Genomic DNA, 19,488 nt, shown 5'->3' with positions numbered 1-19,488 from the left:
CATATTAAATTTGGTTTATAGATTGCCAGTGGCCCACAGTAGATGTGGCTACATTTTGGGAGCAGTAGGTCGAAGTTCAAATGTTTTAAGAATTTTTAAATTATTTTATTCCCCATTTACTTATAATGGGTGAAATTTCAAATGTCTGTAGCAGCAAAATTATTGGTTGATTTCATACCAAATTGGGTTTATAGATTGCCAAATATACAGAATAGATGTGGTTACATTTTGGGAAAAGTAGGTCAAAGTTTCCATTTTTTATGAATTTAAAAAAAAAAAAAAAAATTTCCTCCCATTTATTTAAAATGAGCAAAATTTTACATGTCATGATGACATCAGCTGGATCGATGCCAAAATAAGCTACAGTACATGTGAGGGGCGGGGTTTGTTGTGCCTGGAACTACTTGTTTCTCATTTAAATGTTACTTTTTTTAACCCGTTTTCATTTTTATTTATTTTCATTCTTGCCAGTTTTAGTCGTCTATATTGTATTATTTCATTATTCCTTCAGTTATTGTTGATTTGCACCACTTGTTTCTATATACTTCTTGGATTTGTTTTTTTTGTTTTTGTTTTTTTTTTTGTGGTGACTTATGGGTAAGGAACCAAATATGGTAACTTCATTAACCCTGATTTTCTACTTTTTTTTTTAAATTTTGAAAATTTTCACAAAAGTAATACATTGTTCTGACCTCTAATTTCACAATAAGGTTCAATTTTTTTTTCTTTTTCTTTGTTTTTTTTTTTTTTTTGTGACTTATGGGTAAGGAACCAAATATGGTAACTTCATTAACCCTGATTTTCTACATAAAAATAAAAAATGTTGAAAAATTTCCCAAAAGTAATACATTGTTATGACCTCTAATAACACAATAAGGTTCCATTTTTTTTTTTTTTTTTGCGCCATATGGGTAAGGAACCAAATACGGTAACTTCATTAACCCTGATTATCTACATAACAATAAAAAATGTTGAAAAATTTCCCAAAAGTAATACATTGTTATGACCTCTAATAACACAATAAAGTTATTTTTCTTTTTTCTTTTTTTCTTTTTTTCCGCCTTATGGGTAAGGAACCAAATACGGTAACTTCATTAACCCTGATTTTCTACATAACAATAAAAAATGTTGAAAAATTTCCCAAAAGTAATACATTGTTATGACCTCTAATAACACAATAAAGTTATTTTTCTTTTTTCTTTTTTTTTTTCTTTTTTTTGCAACTTATGGGTAAGGAACCAAATACGGTAACTTCATTAACCCTGATTTTCTACATAACAATAAAAATGTTGAAAAATTTCCCAAAAGTAATACATTGTTATGACCTCTAATAACACAATAAGGTTAATTTATTTATTTATTTATTTATTTATTTTTGCGACTTATGGGTAAGAAACCAAATATGGTAACTTCATTAACCTTGATTTTCTACATAACAATTAAAAATGTTGAAAAATTTCCCAAAAGTAATACATTGTTATGACATCTAATAACACAACAAGGTTCAATTTTTTTTATTTTTTTATTTTTTTATTTTTTTTTTTTGCAATTTATGGGTAAGCATCCAAATATGGTAACTTCATTAACCTTGATTCTCTACAAAATTTTGGAAAAATTTTGAAAATTTTCACAAAAGTAATACATTGTTATGACCTCTAATAACACAATAAGGTTCAATTTTTTTTTTTTTTTTTATCTTTTTTTTTTTTTTTTGCACCTTATGGGTAAGGAACCAAATACGGTAACTTCATTAACCTTGATTTTCTACATAACAATAAAAAAAGTTGAAAAATTTCCCCAAAGTAATATATTGTTATGACCTGTAAGAACACAATAAGGTTGAAATTTAAATTTCAGAGTATTTCTATGAGTGAACCATAAAGAGTTAACAGGATTTCATGGACAGAGTGTTTTTTTTTGTTTGTTTTGTTTTTTTTTTGCGGTAAAGGTATTAGGTTAACGACACCCTGGGGCGATCAGCAGCTGGCAGACCTGTTGCTGGTGTTGAACTACACATGCATGGACGCTCACCTGCCTGGAAACACACACCTTCACTGGGCTCCTCCCCCTCCTCATAATGTGTGTGTGTGTGTTTGAGTAATGTGGGAAAATCCTGACAGGCTCCTCCCACTTACCTGGTAAACCATTGGAGCAGAGGGGGGAGGGCCTGGGTGTACTGTATCACTGAAGCCCTGGGAGTCGCCTTGAACAGGTACACAGAGCGGCCGACAGCCCCTGGATCTGTTTCCTGTTGGTCAACCACACTTGACTTTTTTAAGAGAAGAGGGAGAACCTCTAGAAATGGTGGAGGTTTGAGTTAAAGCTGCACCTGAACGGGTTTAGGTGTGGATTTGGTCATTTCAGTCTGTCCTTGAAGTCTCCAGCACACACCTGACAGATCCTGGAATCCACTGGAAAACTCCCCTCAGAGGGGGGGGTGAAGGCAGACGGCGAGCAGGGAAAGTCTGGTGAGTGACGACATGTGGCAGCTGGTGTTTGGGCCGTGACCTTCAGGGGTTTACTGATTAAAAAAAAAAAAAAAAACAGAAGTAAAGTCAACGTGTTCTCTGGTGTTTTATGCAGTGAATGCTCGTGTGTGTTCCAGCTTGAGGAAAGAAAGGTGCGTTCACATGTTGGCAGGTGTCATGTCGCCCACTGAGTCACCTGTTCTGTCGCTGAGCCGTTAGCAGACTTTAACCCACTGTGCGTTCGGCAGTGACTCGAATGTTCACTGTTGACTTTTCAGCACTGACATGAGTGAACATTTCAGACTAAAGTTTGTTTGCATGTGCAGTCCTGTGCAAAGCTTTAGGTTGTTGGTTTAGTATTAGTATTTTCAAGCTGAAATATGGTGTTATTCATATTCTTGGAGTAGAGAAATGGTCCCTGGGTGTGTGTTTGGCTGTTACTCATGATGAGTTGGATTCATTTTACTGCTGCATTCATGTACAGAACTGTGTAAAAGTCCTAGTTTAGTTGGTTTATTATACTTCTAACGTCTATACATATGCATTTGTCTCAGTGGCGGCTGCTCGTCTTTCAGACAGGGGAAGCTCATTGTCGGCTCACATTAAAAAAAAACAGTCAAGTTATTTAAACATAAATTCGTCCCTCCGTTCCTTTTAAGAAAATGGTCAGTGACTTTATCGTACCAAGTAAACAAGAAAACGTTGAAATTATGTTAAATTGAAACAAGGAAGTACAATGAGTGTGTTTTATTTACAGTGCAAGAAATGAACAAGTAATTTCATAGTGGTTTCTCTGATTTCACAGCAGAATGTGTGACAGTATTAAACTGAACTGTGTCAGTGAAGGAGCAGATCTGAAAACAGCTGTCAATCAAACAAGACTCAGCCTTTCGACTGATCCTCCAATCAGCACGTGGAAGCATGGCGTCCAGCCCAGCCGAGCTCCGCCCACAACTCCATTCACCCCCAGAGACGCCGAGCGTCGGGGGGCGGGACAACATTGTGGCATTTATCCAATTACCGTCCAGTTCTGAGGCAATGAAAAAAAACTGTTCCACTCAGTCCCATTGAAGTGCATGGACGCTGAGCGTCTACGGACAAATGCACTGAGCAGAGATGGAGGAGAAAACAGAGACACGGGAATGGAGGAGAAGTGAACAACATCCAGTCTGTTGGTTTGTGATAAAGCTGATTCTGAATGAACTCGTCTGGAAGATGAACGTGTTCTAACACATTTGTAGTCAATGAAATGTCAACACAACCGTACAGATTTTAACCATTTAATTTTCATAATTTTAGGGGAAGCCGAGCTTCCCTTGCAGTCTGTGAGAAATCGCCTCTGCCACAAATATAAAAAATGAGGCCAGATGAACAGAAAATATTGACAAAATGAACAAATTGAAAATAAAATTAATAAAATAGTCAACAAAGCAAAGAAAATAGTCAACAAATTGAACAAAAATTAACAAAATAATCAGGTTTCATTCAGACAATATGAGAACAAATTTAACAAAACTAAGCAAAATGAGCCTCAAATTGAAAAACAAAAAAAAAACATCCACATAAAGGAAAAGTTAACAGAGAACATCAACAAAATGAACAAATGAATAATAAAATGAATAAAATAATCAACAAAGTGAGTAAAAATTAATACAAATAATTAAGAAATAGAAGGAAATAATCAACAAATTGGACAAAAATAAACAAAACATTCAGGTTTCAGTCGACAGTTTCTAGTGGTCATATTTAGTCTGACCTCCCTTTGTATTTAACATGTCTTTAACCCTTTTGTTCAGACAATATGATATTTATTACATTATTTTCATTGATCTTTTCCACCAGGGTTCATTCAACACATGTCAGATGTTTCTAATTGTTTGCGCTGCTTCTTGTCATGGGGTCAGAGGTCAAACTGAATACTGACTTTAACCTTAAAACACATTTACTTCAGTTTTGTGTGTGTGTGTGTGTGTGTATGTCTGTGTGTGTGTGTGTGTGTGTGTGTGTGTGTGTGTGTGTGTGTGTGTGTGTGTGTGTCTTTTAAGGCTGTGTTTATTTCCTGTATCTTGTGTTCCTGTTTCTTGTTGTTTGTGAAGAAAAAGAGAATGACAGATAGTTGGAGAAGCCCTTTCATATCAGTCATGTGACTATAAATATGTTAAATATAACGGTAACTGTGAAGGATTAGACCTAAACTGGTCAGACCTACTTCTTCTGACTTCCTTTTGCACATGGATGAGGATGTTTTCATTCTTTCTGCAGTAGCTTTTCTAGTCCACAGTCTAAATTCAACTAGTCTAACCTTGACATAGATGCTGCTGATGTGACTCTGGTCAGTCGGGATTCATTCAACCTACTATTAAAGTATCAGCACCCACTGAACTGTGTGTCGTGATGCGTTTGAGGACACCGGTGTCAGCTCGGTCAGTCTGTGAACAGGTTTGGTTCCCAGTCAGTGACTAGATCTCAGGGTTTGGACAGTGTTTGTTTGTCTGCAAACAATGTTTTTATGACTTCACGTCAGAAAAGGAGCATTGTGTTCTGTTTCCATTGTAAACACTCAGGTTTCAGGTTGGCGGCTGCAGTTTGTTTCAGAGGTTTAACACATGGATGGAGAATCTTTCATGAGTTTTTTACCTTTAACCCATAAACAGCCACTGATAACTGAGAAGCATCTACTGTTCTAAAAGATATAATAATCCATTATTCGTATTGATACATGTAAATAATTGATGTAAAATACAGTTATTCATCTTTTCATGGTCATCAGATTTGACCCATTTGGACGTTCAGAGGCTCCATAGTTACCGTGGAAACACCGTCATCTTCTACAACATTGTTGCACCAATAAAACCCATGGAGTTGGATCAATGACAGTGGATGGACACACTTGTTTTTATGTTCAGTTAATGATAGATTTTACTGAAGAAGTCACTTTTTCTTCCACTTTCTCTGTTTTTGCTAAAATTACCCTCAACTTTAATTTGAGATCTAATGAATCAGTGAATTAAATATAAGAAAATACCTTATTTTCACTGAAAAATGCAAAATACTGAGTGTAATATTAGAATAAATGTTCACTTTATGTTCAGATCATAATGTATTTTGCAGAAAACTCATATTTTATTAATTAAATATAGGAAAGTACTTGATTTTCACTGGAAAATGCAAAATACTGAGTGTAATATCAGAATAAATGTTCAGTTTATGTTCAGTTCATGATGTATTTTGTAGAAAAGTCATATTTTAATAATTAAATGTAGGAAAACACTTGATTTTCACTGAAAAATGCAAAATACTCGGCATAATATTAGATTAAATCTTCAGTTTATGTTCAGTTAATGATGTATTTTGCAGAAAAAGTCATTGAAATACTTGAACTAAAGGAGTATAAAGTGAAAACTGTTAACTTTACATTTTTGTTCCTCAACAGTCATTTTTTTCTTCAGTTGTCTCTGTTTTCAATATAATAACTGAGCTTTTATGAACATGCACATGACCAGTGAATTAAATATAGGAAAATATTTGATTTTCACAAAAAAAAAAAAAAATACAGAGTATAATTTCATAAAAAATGATGATAAATGACTTAAGAAAAGTCAAATATAGAGAAAAAAAATCCTTCAACAGTAGTACTGGGTCTGTATGGGTTAAAGTCACAGCAGCTTAGACATGTTTCTCCTTTAAACAGTTTTGCTGTGAATTTCCTGCGTTTTATCTACAGTGAACTTTTACCTGGAGCTATTTCAGGCCAAAGGTCAAAGTTCACCAGATGGGCCAGATGCATGTTTCTGTTACTATCCCATGAGCTACTGACCCAAAAACGCAACACAAAACTGGTCAAACTGAGTTATTTATATATATTTATAAGGAGGTCACATTCATCCTTCAAGCCAAAGCCCTTAGGTGTGGTAGTGACACACTTTTGTGTTTTCAAAGCAAAACAAACACCCGGAGGCTACGGCGGCCGTCTGTACCTAAGCCCAGGTGCGGTCGTGTACCTGCAGAAGCGCTCAGCTGCTCATCTTTCCTTCTCACGTTTGTCTGACATCGTCCGTGATTACGGCGGCGGCGGTCGTGTGCGGTCTGTCTGTGCAAACCGGTGCCGGATAAAGCTGGTCACGTGGCCGGTGTTTCTCGTAACCATAGCAACCACGTTAGGTTTAATCACCTGTTCTGTTGGTAAAATCCAAGCAGAGGAACTGAGAGGAGATCTGGTTTTGATCAGCATCACATCAGAGCCTCATCTGTGGAACAACTAACCCTCAGATCAGTTCAGTCAGACTTAGATCCACACAGCTGGGGTTTGGATCAGTGGTTCTGAACTGGTCCGGCTTCAGGACCCACTATCAGCAAGACATGACCCACACTGATAAAAGTTCAACTTCTCAAATTTAGTTAATAAAAGATGGTGTGTTTTGAACTTGAAATAATACAGAATATCACAGTATGAAAACACAGAAGATGAGTTTAATGATAAATCAAACTGACCAGCAGGTGGCGATGGTAAAGAGGAAAATATTCCCTTTAACAACAACTGAAGTCTTTTTTTTTTTTTTTTTCTTTTTTTTTAACACACATCTTTATTGAATTTATATGAATTTATATCTTTTCTGACATGAATTGGTAACATTGTGTGGGTCTCCCCTGAGCATAAACCCTCAACACACACCCCCCCACACACACACACGGACCCCCTCTGAATTTTGAAACAGCAATGACAGTAAATAACAAAATAATAATCGACAGACAATAATACAACAAATAGTGACTTGAATACTGGTCAACATCCAATTTGGATGAATAGTTTGTTTTTTTGTTTTTTTTTTCTTCTTTTTTTAGCTTTAATGGGCTCAGCTGGCTGACAGGCAGCTGTCTGTACCGATAAGGCAGCAGCCGACACCAACTGTACTCCCAGTCATCATTGCCAATTTTTCTCACACCTTTGCTTGTGTATCCTCTTTTATTTGGACATTTTACCAGGGAGTATCTCACACTACTTTTTTTTTTTTTTTTTTTTCCTACTTGTCTTGTCCAGCGTCCTAACAGCAGAATGGTTATCTGGTTCCTTTTGGTGCTGAACAAATTTGCTTTGCCAAGGGCAACCTCACAAAGTACATGAAGCGCCCCTTGATATTCTACTGTGTCTATTATGAGTTTAGTTGAACTACATTTCGATGCCGGACCTGACATGGGGGGTGGGGGTGGGGGTGGGGGGGTAGAAGAAGGGGAGAGAACAAGAGAGAAGAAGGTGGAGAAGACCCTCACAAGAAAGTATCAACAATACAAACAGCAACAACCATGGAGACAATTATAATGGTGGCAATAACTACAACCAGAACTGAGTAAACTGGGCAGAAGAGAGAGAAAAAAACCCCAAAACAAAACAAACAAAACTACAAAAAAATAAAAAATAAAAAATAGTGAATGAATAGTTTTGTAAATGTAAATGTTTTCACAGTGTAATGTTATTTTTTCAACTTAAATTTTTTCCACATAATTTTTCAGAAAGAAAATTTGTCGTTGTCATTATTTATGGGTTATTGTGTTGTTATTTTTACTGTAGATCACATTGGTCTGTATGTGGAACCTGAACCAAAATGATTTGGAAAACCTGGACTGTTCAGGTTCATTTTTGCACTTTCATCCTGCAGGGCCGGAACGGAACCTTTGGCGGGCCAGATTTGGCCCCCGGGCCCAAGGTTCTAATAGTTTTGGATTTTTCATTCATTTTCACGTAGTTTTATTTAGTTTTGACTTTTTTTTTTCTCTAATTCAGTTCGTTTTAATTAGTTTTTAGAGCAGGTTTGCTAGTTTTTATTCGTTTTCGTTATTTTCTAAATCCTTGGTTTTAGTTTAGTTTTAGTTTCTTTATATCTTTTCTCTTCTTCTCTGTCGTCATATTCAAGTAAATCCCAGACAGGACTCTGCTGCTTTCCCCCAACTTTAGTCTCCATGTTTCCAGGTAGAGTGGGGACCAGAAGACGACTCTAAACCACAAGTGACGGACCGTTAAATATCATTTGGTGCCGCTAGCTAAAATTGCTTGAGGGAAATAAATCGATTTCATATCAATCCGACACTGACAAAGACAAAAACGAAGGGAATTTTATCCAGGATTTTTACATGTTTTAGTTAGTTTTGTAAACACACAATACAGTTTCAGTTAGTTATCGTTTTTTTTTTTTTCTTTTAATTATAGTTTTTATTTATTTCAGTTCACGAAACGGTTTTTACAATTCTAGTTTTTGGCATTTCGTTAGTTTTCGTTAACGATAATAACCTTGCCCGGGCTGCATGTTTGACACCTGTGCTTTGGCCAGTTGGGTTTGACAGCATAATTGCGTGAATCTACTGAGTTCCGTCCTAGCGTTGTGTGTGTGTGTGTGTGTGTGTGTGTGTGAGTGTGTGTAATTGTCTTCTTTCAGTGCCAGAGCTGCAGGTGGATGCAGCAGGCAGCTCCCTAGGGTGCCAACCACTTCATTCCTATTGTGACAGACAATGTGGATTGAGTTAAAGATAATCCGCTGCCTCTTACGGCGAAGTCTAAGATAATGTTAACCCTTTCATGCATAGTGGTCACTACAGTGGACAGCTAGTCTACATCTGTTCTCTTGTAGAATAGCTGAATTGATAAAGCACTTTGTGACTCTGTCTGTGAAAAGTGCTCAATAAATAAAATTTACTTCCTATTTACTTACTTGTATCTTCATGGGTTTTGTTGTTTTAGTTCCATATCAGCCAACACAGTGGACGCTTATGCACCATGTCATACACTGCAATTCATACAATTACTGTAACTTTGCTGTTCTTGATAAACCTGATCTGCACTAACATATTTGAGTGTAAATTAATTAGTTTATACTTCTTCCTACTCCTTTTCGACCATGCAAAATTCAGACTTCTATGTGCTTGGAAATGGATTCTGTCCATTTGAATGTTTTATTTTGTTTTTATTTTGTTTTGCTTTTTTGTTTGTTTGTTTGTTTGTTTGTTTTTTGCATGTTCAAAATAAATAAATTAATTAATTAATTGCTAGTTGTCATTAGACTGTAAATTAACAGTTTTCTGAAACAAAAAGGTTTTTTTTTTTGGTTTTTTTTTGCATATTATCTCCATGGAGTGAGTAATAGCTTGTATTAGAGTATGCGAAAATGTGAGAAAATATCAGATTAGCGGCATTTTTTTTTTCATAGTTTTCACACAGTATATCAGTAAATGCATGTTTCTTTGCTTCAAAAATTAACGCTTTCATGCATGAATTATGAGAAACATGATCTAGATTTTTTTTTTTTTTTAGATTGATTTCATAACTCAAAATTAGGCTAAAGTTGAAATGCATTTTGAACTTTTTTTTAAAATATGGTTTAATTAAAAAGATATTTAATATTTGAGTTTTGGCTTTTTTTAATTAAATAATTGCCTATATTGGAAACATCGTGATGCAATATTTTTTTCACACATTTTAAAATTTTTATGGAATGTCCATTGCGGTGGACAGCTGTTTTTTGTTTGTTTTTGGGGGGTTTTTTGTATAAAGATATGACTCCTGTCTACAAACATGGACAGAAAACCCATAGGTGAGTCTTAGGACGATAACTTTATGAGATCACAGAGCAGTCTAAATTCTAAAACTAAGATGACACTTCTTTTCATTGTATTGCTTAGGGTCTATAGAGGGGACACCCATGTGGTTTGGACCATATTGCCTTTATAACCCTTTGGAAAATGAGCTTAAACTATGTGTCCACAAATGTGGATGTCATGCATGAAAGGGTTAAAATGTTATCATCAGGCGCTTGTGTTTTCCAGCGCTGTGTGAGTGCACCGAGTCATTTAGTCGTTCATTAAGGCGGGGGCTGATTGCAGCTTCTATTAAATCCAGTCCATCTCCGTCTGTTCGAATACTTTATCGCGTTTAACTTTTACTTGGCCACTGTCACAAATCGGCTCACCGTCTGCTGTTTTTAGACACTGTCCATTCCAGATCCAGCTCATCAAATATACATGGATGGATGACAAAAGTTGTTCTGTGGAAGTCATTGTATTTTTTTTTTTTTTTTGCAAAAGAAACTCAGATATGCACAGACAGATTCTCAGTCTGGCAGCTTTATTTACTGAATCTATCAGCCAAAGCTCTGCCCATTTAGAAAAACTGTCAAGAAATGAAACTCCAAGATGATTAGATACATTTTTCAGAGTTATAGTGTTTTTTTTATGTCATCTCAAAACTTTCATGGAGTTGTTCTGTCGTCTTTACGCTGTCGTCTGCGGTGCACATCATCATTCTCATCTGTCTGACAGTGTTGTGCAAGTTACTTCCAAACTGTAAGGCATTACAGATTACTTGGTTCTGTTATTTAAAAGTAATCCCGTACCTTACAACAGGGCTATTCAACTGGTGGTCCCTCTCCCAAACTCATTTTTCACATTAAGCCAAATTTGATCTGAAGTGGGCCAGACCAATGAAATAATAACATAATAATATATAATTAATGTCAACTCCAAACTTTCCTCTATGTTTTAGAACGAAAAAAGTTACATTATGCGATGAAAATGTTTACATTGACCAACTATCCTTCAAAAAAATGTGAATAACATGAACAAACAGAAAGAGAAAAACTTGGAGTTGTCGTTACTTATAGGTTTTTATGCTGTTATTTTAATGGTTTGGCCTGCTTGAGATCGAATTAGGCTGAATGTGGCCCCTGAACTAAAATGAGTTTGACACCCCTGCTTTAGCGTGTTGTTCAACACCATTTGATATTGTCAATGTACGCCAAGATCTCCGGTTTACGTTTACGTAACCTTAAGCCTAAACCTAAACCTAACCCTAACCCCTAACCTTTGCCGCTAATTGCGCTAATCACTAACTGCTAACCCCTAACCCAGTGGTTCTCAATCTTTTTCTGTCGGGCCCCCCTTTGGAGCATTGTACCTGTGGTGCAGTTATTACTTTTATTGAAAGAAACATCAATATCGTAACAATGCTTTTTGCTTTTCCTTGAATAATTTGTTGTGCAAATTAAAAATAACGTAGACTTTTGATTGAACAATACAAATGAACTCAACAAGACTGCTCCCTGAGACATTATTTTCAAAATAAAAATAGGAAATGTGTAATAATCTTACAACTATGACAATAAGGTACTTTTTTTTTAGAACAACAAACACATTTTGGTAACAAAGATGAACATTTTAACAATATCAGAGGCTGCAATGAGCCCGTTTCCGTTGCATATCTCAGAACATCAAAGTGCAAACTGTACAAACTGTGCAAAAACAGAAACATTGCACTTTTTTTTTCCAGTCCAATCCTTGTCCACTCTCCAAACCTAAACTCTTTGTCTAGTCTAGTGACAGATCACCATGGCAGTAGATTTGTTTGTTGTTCGTCCCTTAAAAGAGTCCAGGGTGCTCCAATGCTAAAACATTAGTTCCACCTGCTACATGTTCGAACCTGAAGAAAAAATAAACACCTAGGAATGATCCCATGCCCCCCCTGGCAAGCCTTCGTGCCCCCCCGGGGGGGCCCACCCCACTTTTTGAGAAACACTGCCCTAACCCTAATCCTAGCCTCTAATCATGTAATCGCATGTTATTTTACGCGGCGTGAACATACAGGCGGAAAGCTTATAATGCGTACAGATAACACGCCAATTCAAAGTGGCGTGTATGCTATTCAGGATATCCTGTTGGACTCCCAGCTGCGATTCCTCTATTAAACAGCTGATCTTACACGAAATTTTCACCACTTCTAACCTGTATCCACTGGACCCCCTCCACTGCTCTATGGGCCCCCCACAAATGCCGGGCCCCATGAATTAGTCATGTTTACCCCCCCTTCACAGCGCCCCAGCTCCCAACACTGCTGTTTGGCTTTATTTTTAGAGGCGTAGCGTGTTTGTTGTGCACTTCAGCACAGTGGTCGCCGACACCTCATCCAGGTGTGATCTGTGTTTGTGGACTGGCCCGTGGTTTGATCAAATATCCATGGCGACACAGTGTGTGGGCTCTTCACTTTGGCCCCGACTATAAATAGCAGCACCGTTAGCTTTCGGCAGCAAAGGTCATTTGTCATGTATGCACAAAAACACACATCCCAGCACATCAGTACCTGTCTCAGCCACTTTATTCATCCACGTAAGAGGATGATGATGATACATTTCAAGGATTATTGTCGTAGGATTTAGAGCTGCAACCAGTAGAGTCAAAAACTCATTCATCTCATCGTTTTAATCATTTTTAGTCAAAACATTTAAAGGAAATAAGTTTGGTTTGGCTTCCTCTACTATATCATTAGGGTTTTTATTCAACATCACTGTGTGTTATTAGTTCTCGGTACCAGCCCAGACCTCAGTATCTTTATGTCAATGACTGCGACATGCCAGGTATCATTTAGTATTAACTCATACTAAACATCAGAACTTAAGGGCAACTTCATGTTATGTTAAATAGGTTTAGTTTTGATGGAAACTGCTCTGGGTGTGTAAAAATGTAAATGAACTGGAAAAAAAACCCCAAAGATTTCTACCTTCCATCTATCAAAGCTACCAACAAATGAGTGCGATGTATCCACAGACTGTAATCATTATCGCATTAACTCTTTTCCTGCCAGAGTGTTTTACAGTTTGTTGCCAGTGCTAGCCTTTTTGATCATATCCACTACATTTTGAAGACCCACTGAAAATCTGAATCAGAATATTTTATTAATACCAGGGGGAAATTATTGGGTGTTCCAGTCAATCCATTTAAGCAGAACAAAAAGTAGCAGGAAAGAAATTATGAATATATATATATATGTTAGGGCTGGGCAAGTTAACGTGTTATTACCGCGTTAACGCATTCATTAAATAACGCCGACAAGTTGTTTTTTTTTTTATCTCACGTTAATGCCTTTTTATTCTAACTCATATTCTTCTGCCTCTGCTTGTGTGCGTGTAGTGATTAGCTCGGCAGATAGACAACAGGTTTCCCAAGAAAAGCCGGACGCTGAAAACTTCTCTCCAAATCTTTTACTGTAGACTCACCGTAAAACTGCAACATACAAACAAAATATGTCTCAGTTCTGTTCACTGCCTGAGTATATTTACATGGCATTATACATTTAAATGAATGGGAAAAAGATCACTAGCTCGATACTAACTTCAATAGGAAAATCCATAGACATGCTAACGATTAGCATTTATAGATTAATTTAAGATTTACAACGTCTTTTTATCCAGCAACAGAGGTTCACATCAGAGATATTTAATACTATTCATTCTGACAACATCTGAACATAAAATACTCACAGGCAAACGTTTCTGGGGCCATACAAACAGAGTGAAAGAAACGTGTCTGTTAGTTCCTTCTTATGTCCGAACTGACTACGGGAACACCCCAAGGACAAAACATACATTAGTGCAACTTATTCCGACCACTAGAGGGCCCCCTTTGCTTACTTTTAACATCTGAATATCACATATTATTGGGCTTATTAGTATTAGTACTTATTAGTGGGCTTAAGACTCCTGTCAATCACTCACAACCGGAAATAAACTGGTGTGAGCATAAACATGGAGAAAAGTACTGGTCTGTTCCATGGACATTTTCATTTTAAATGTCTTCAGATGGTGGGGTTGAGAAGGACACAGTTGTTTGGAAGCACTGACATGTGGACTTTTTTTTTTTTTTTTTTTTTTTAATCACCAGAGTACTTCGAGTCTGAAATATCACTTAAAGGCAATACACACTGTTGATGCCGGCAACCCCCCCCCCCCCCCCCATATAACTATGTGATTGATCGTGATTAATCGCAGAAATCCACGCAATTAATTGCGATTAAAAATTCTAATCACTGCCCAGCACTAATACTAAAACTAAACATTTAGAAGAAAACGAAAACTAATAAAAACTAACAAACATGCTCTAAAAACGTATTAAAACTAACTGAATTAGAGGGGGAAAAAAGTCTAAACTAACTAAAACTAAACTACAATGAAAAATCCAAAACTATTGTAACCTTGTTCACCAGTAACACCCGCAGAAAATGAGGCAACCATAATACCAAATGCAACCAAAAAGATGTTGCAAAACAAGTAAATTGTTCAAAGCCTGTGCATTGAAAAACCAGTCTGTTTTACATCACGAGGGGAAACCAATAACATGTTTTTATTCACATGTTAATGCGAGAGCAGCGCATCAAGCACGAGCGCGGCAGCAATTATTGCGTCGCCTTAAGCAACCAATTAATACCCCCATCGTGTCCGGTCTGAGCCGTCCGAAATGAAATCCCAAATGGTAACTTGTATCTCAAGGAATCACCTTGGCAAAGCGTCAGTTCATTAGCGTATCAACCCAAACAGCGAAGTATATGTAATTAACTCCCCTCTAAAATAACCGAGTCGTTTCTTGCAATTAGTGAATCCTGCAAAGTGAAAGCTCTTTGTGTGTTTTGGGCTGCATTATTTGCCACCTGAATCTGAATGCCAGTTAATATAGAACCAAGAGGACGGTGAATGGCGCAGCGCTAATGAGAAGATCTGGGAGAAGGATCGCAGCCAGGCCAGGCGTCCTTTTGATGTGGCTTTAAGGTGTTCCTTTTAGCTCATTTTCAGACTCTAATTCATCCCGCAGTGTCTCGTCAGTGCCTTCATTCATCCATCTGTCCTTGTATCTGTCATGTTCTTTTTTTCTTTTTTTCTTCTATCCAACTGTCACGACCTGAGAGGCATTACTACTCTCATTTTCCTGGAAAAACTGCGCTGCTAATCTCAACGAAGAAGAGAAGTGAAAATCTGTCCGGTCTATCGGTCCATCTGCAGCCTCCGAAACCACTATAATCTCACCATTTGTGGTTTTTTACGACGTAGACGGGAGACAGACTTCAAAACAAACAGTGTTTTGATGGATTACTGTCAATTTGGAACAAGAACAGACTGTGAAACTGAGATCGAGGACTGGTTATGTAACTGTAAAAGGACACCAGAAAGAAGATGTTGAGAAATCTGTCCAGATAAATCTTAGATTTGTGATCTGAACTTCATTTTGAACCCTATAAAGACTACCATTAAAACAGGACACCTAGATTTACCTATTACACCCCACATCCCACCCATCCCAAAAGGGAAAGCAAGGGGTATTGTTTTGGTTTGGTTTGGGTTTTTTTTTAACAGTCTAGCAGCAAAACTATTGGTTCAATTCAAACCAAATTTGGTTTATAGACTGCCACTGACCCAAAAGAGATGTGGTTAGATTTTGGGAACAGTAGGTCAAAGTTCAAATTTTTGATGAATTTTTAAAATCTTTTTTTCCCCATTTACTTTTAATGGGTGAAATTTCACATGTCTGTAGCAGCAAAACTACTGGTTGAATTAAAACCGAATGGGTTCATAGATTGCCACTGACCCAGAATCGATGTCATTACATTTTTGGAAAAGTTTCGTCAAAGTTCAAATTTTGTATGAATTTTTTCAGTCTTTTTTTTCTCCCATTTACTTATAATGGACAAAATTTCACATGTCTGTAGCAGAAAAACTATTGGTTGAATTCATACCAAATTGGGTTTACAGATTGCCACTGACCCAGAATACATCAGCACACGTATAGACATGATGATATCAGCTGGATCGATGCCAAAATAAGCTACAATACATGCGAGGGGCGGGGTTTGTTGTGCCTGGAACCACTTGTGTTGTTTTTGCAATGAAGTGGCAAAAAATCCTTTGGAACTCTGAATCTCAGCTTTCTGATGATGTTTGAATTTTGTCAACAGCACAAACGGTTCAGGAGTTACGGTAATTTGAATGAGTGTATATATATCAGTGGTTCCCAACCTTGTGGCTCGTGACCCCATTTTGAATGAATGAATGAATTTATTTTTTTCTAAAATTAATTATACATAAATAAATGTTAATTTTAGACGACAGTTAGTCTATATCAGGGGTGTCAAACTCATTTTAGTTCAGGGGCCACATTCAGCTAAATTTGATCTGAAGTGGGCCGGACCGGTAAAATAATGACATAATAATATATAAATAATGTCAACTCTGAACTTTTCTCTATGTTTAAGAGTGAAAAAAGTAAATTTACATTATGAAAAGGTTTACATCTACAAACTATCCTTTCAAACAATGTGAATAACATGAACCAACAGAAAAAATAAATGTAATTTTAACAATATTCTGCCTCAGTTTATCATTTTACATATGTACATTATAACGTACAGATCACAGTGGATCAACAAATTAACATCTTTTGCGAAATTATTCTTTGTTTTAGTGGAAATACATGAAAATATTTACGTTTACAAAGAGAAAAATTTGGAGTTGTCATTATTTATATGTTATTATGACAGGATTTTACTGGTCCTGCCAACTTGAGCTTGAATTGGTCTGAATGTGGAACCTGAACTAAAATGATTGTTAATATCTTTGTGTAATTTTTGCATTTCACAAATTCATCCCAAGGGCCGGACTGGACCCTTTGGCGGGCCAGATTTGGCCCCCGGGCCGCATGTTTGACACCTGTGGTCTATATAGTGTATATTACTATGGACGGAGGCAGAAAAGCCAGGTGTAGATTACTGCACAAAATGAGAATTTGATTTTCCTTGGTCAGGATATGTACAGTCAGTCCAGCTTGGATTTCCAAGGCTGACAATTAATACTGAACAAACAAGAACTCAAACTATGAATTATGAAAGAGCTGCAGCATCTGAAACTGACCACAATGAACATTTGACAGATAAACAGAACCACAGCTTCAGTTTCAGCTTCACAGTTTGTCATGTCTTTTACAGATTGGGATTGTCTCTGTCAACTCACCATATATTTTTTTTAATCAGTAATTTTCATTTTTTATTTTTATCAAATACTAGAAATTTCAGGTGGCCCAACATAGGGTCCTGACCCCAAGGTTGAAAAACGCTGATGTATATGCAAAACTGTAGCACCAGAGACACAGTCGTCCTGAAAGGGTTCATTACTGCAGAACCTGCGTCTTTAACAATGCGTTCTATCTGCATCTTTTCTCGAACAAGCGTCGCAGTACAAGTTGTGACCGGTGCGTTTGATGCCATCCGTGTCCATCCATCGGACACGGATGGAGGTGGAATGCGGCTTAGATAAGCGTCTATCTTTGGCTCTGATCAGTTTTTTGCTCACTGTCAAGCTCTGTTCTAAGCCCTCGCTCACACAAGTTCAGCCCCCATTACTCCAAGGACCTGAAGCATGAAATAGGCTTGCCAGCATGTGGATGTCAGATTGTGGGATGTTACATCATAGACTGGTGGATGTGCACTGAGTGACTGGAGGGGAGTGGGTGAAGCGCTGAGTGACAGTGTCATTCCAGTGGCCCTGATGTGAATGAACAGCGACTGCAGAGGGTGGTTGGAGTTTGTTTACTGGGAGCAGAGAGTCAAAGCACAGATACAAACAGATGGACGGACATGGGAAATACGCTCTCGTATGGAGTTCTGTACTATGCAAAATCTAAGGTCACCTTCAGGTTTGTGCTTTTCAGGGTTTTAATGGGTTTACATACTGTCACCTTCCCACACTGTAAAAAATGCCCTGTAAGAAATCAGCGGAATATTCCTAAATCTGGTCAAATTGGCTTATATCAGTGTTTTTCAACCTTGAAATTAGATTTTCTAGATCTACTGTCTAAAAATCAGTTCTTATATCTCACTGAAAAGTTACTCTTTAGGTGATTATGTCTTATTTTAAGTGTGATGAGAAATTTTGACTAGAAATGAGAAAAATACCACTTGGTAAGATTTAGATTTTTGCAGTGTGACACTTCGATGTCGCCTCAGCCATCGTTGACAAGTAAACTGGAAGAAGCGGTGCTTAAACTCAGTAGTTTCAAACTGTTTCCAGGTCATGCTTGAAAATCTTCTATTATCTGAGTGTTTTAATTGTATTTTACGGTCAATGTGCTTTAAAAAAAAAAAAAAAAAAAAACTTAAATATCAGCGTCAAAAATTGGCGGTAGATATCAGCCTTCAGCTGACCAAATTTTTTTTTAAACGTTGGCATTGGCCACTAAACATGAAGCAAAACAAACAAACAAAAAATCTTTATTTTTATTAAAAAAAAAAAAAAAGTGTGTGTGTGTGGGTTGGGGGGGTTAGGCACACAATAATACAAATCATGATCGGGGTAAATTAAATAAGGGACACTTTCAGGTGTTATTTCCAGCTGACAGGGTACATGATTCTACAAGAGGGCTGTAGAAGCCAATAATGTAATAACAGCCGATAACATAATAAATTTGCCATTTTTAAAATGTAAAAGGCCAATAACATGATATCTGGCCAACAACGTAATAAAAGTCCTGAACCGATAACGTAATAACTTTTGGCCAATAACGTGATAACTTATTGGCTGGTTATTACGTTATTGGCCTGGTAAAAAAAAAATTCTTTGCAAATGTAACAACTGAGCCAATAACGGAATAACATTATTGGCCAAAAGTTATTACGTTATCGGTTCAGGACTTTTATTACGTTGTTGGCCAGATATTACGTTATTGGCCTATTACATTTTAAAAATGGCAAATTTATTACGCTATCCCAGGGGCCGAACTGGATCCTTTGGCGGACCGCAATTGGCCCCCGGGCCGCATGTTTGACACCCCTGCCCTAAACCATCCACACATGCATGCTGTTGTAAACTGCAGTGACATCTTCATAGCTGCTTTGTAATCTTCCAACTTGAGGGTAATCATGGTTTTATGTGCGGCTAAAGACCACAGGGACTTCCTCCACAGCGGTGTGCTCATCAGTAAATCGCACCGCATCACCCAATCTCTCTTCATCACTTTCTCAGTTAATATGGAATATTAAAGTCTTATTTCGATGATGGAGTGCCCCTGGGCAAGGTATGTTTTTTTTTTTTTTTTTTTTTTTTTTCTGGTTTCATCAAGCGTGACCCTGTCATCTCCTCAGGCAGCGCGAGGAGATTGTTCTGCTCATGAGAATTGACTAGCTAATCCAGAGTGAAGCACTTGCAGACAGAGCAGACACTGCAGGCTG

The 19,488-nt window shown here is 37.2% G+C and overlaps 1 protein-coding gene and 1 long non-coding RNA gene across 3 annotated transcripts in view; both read left to right on the top strand.

The window, feature by feature from the left end:
* The window catches only part of kazna (kazrin, periplakin interacting protein a), an 814,799-nt gene that overhangs the window by 625,695 nt on the left and 169,616 nt on the right, over positions 1-19,488 (top strand). The window lies entirely within an intron of this gene.
* Positions 2,187-19,414, top strand: LOC115422318 (uncharacterized). Its single transcript, XR_003935828.1, has 3 exons — positions 2,187-2,468; positions 2,795-2,798; positions 19,402-19,414. It is a non-coding gene; the product is annotated as an uncharacterized LOC115422318 (long non-coding RNA).

This window comes from Sphaeramia orbicularis, chromosome 7 (genome assembly GCF_902148855.1).
Source record: "Sphaeramia orbicularis chromosome 7, fSphaOr1.1, whole genome shotgun sequence".
Classification (NCBI taxonomy): Eukaryota; Metazoa; Chordata; class Actinopteri; order Kurtiformes; family Apogonidae; genus Sphaeramia; species Sphaeramia orbicularis.
The sequence above is the reverse complement of the archived record's forward strand: the minus strand, read 5'-3'. Positions and strand labels throughout refer to the sequence as shown.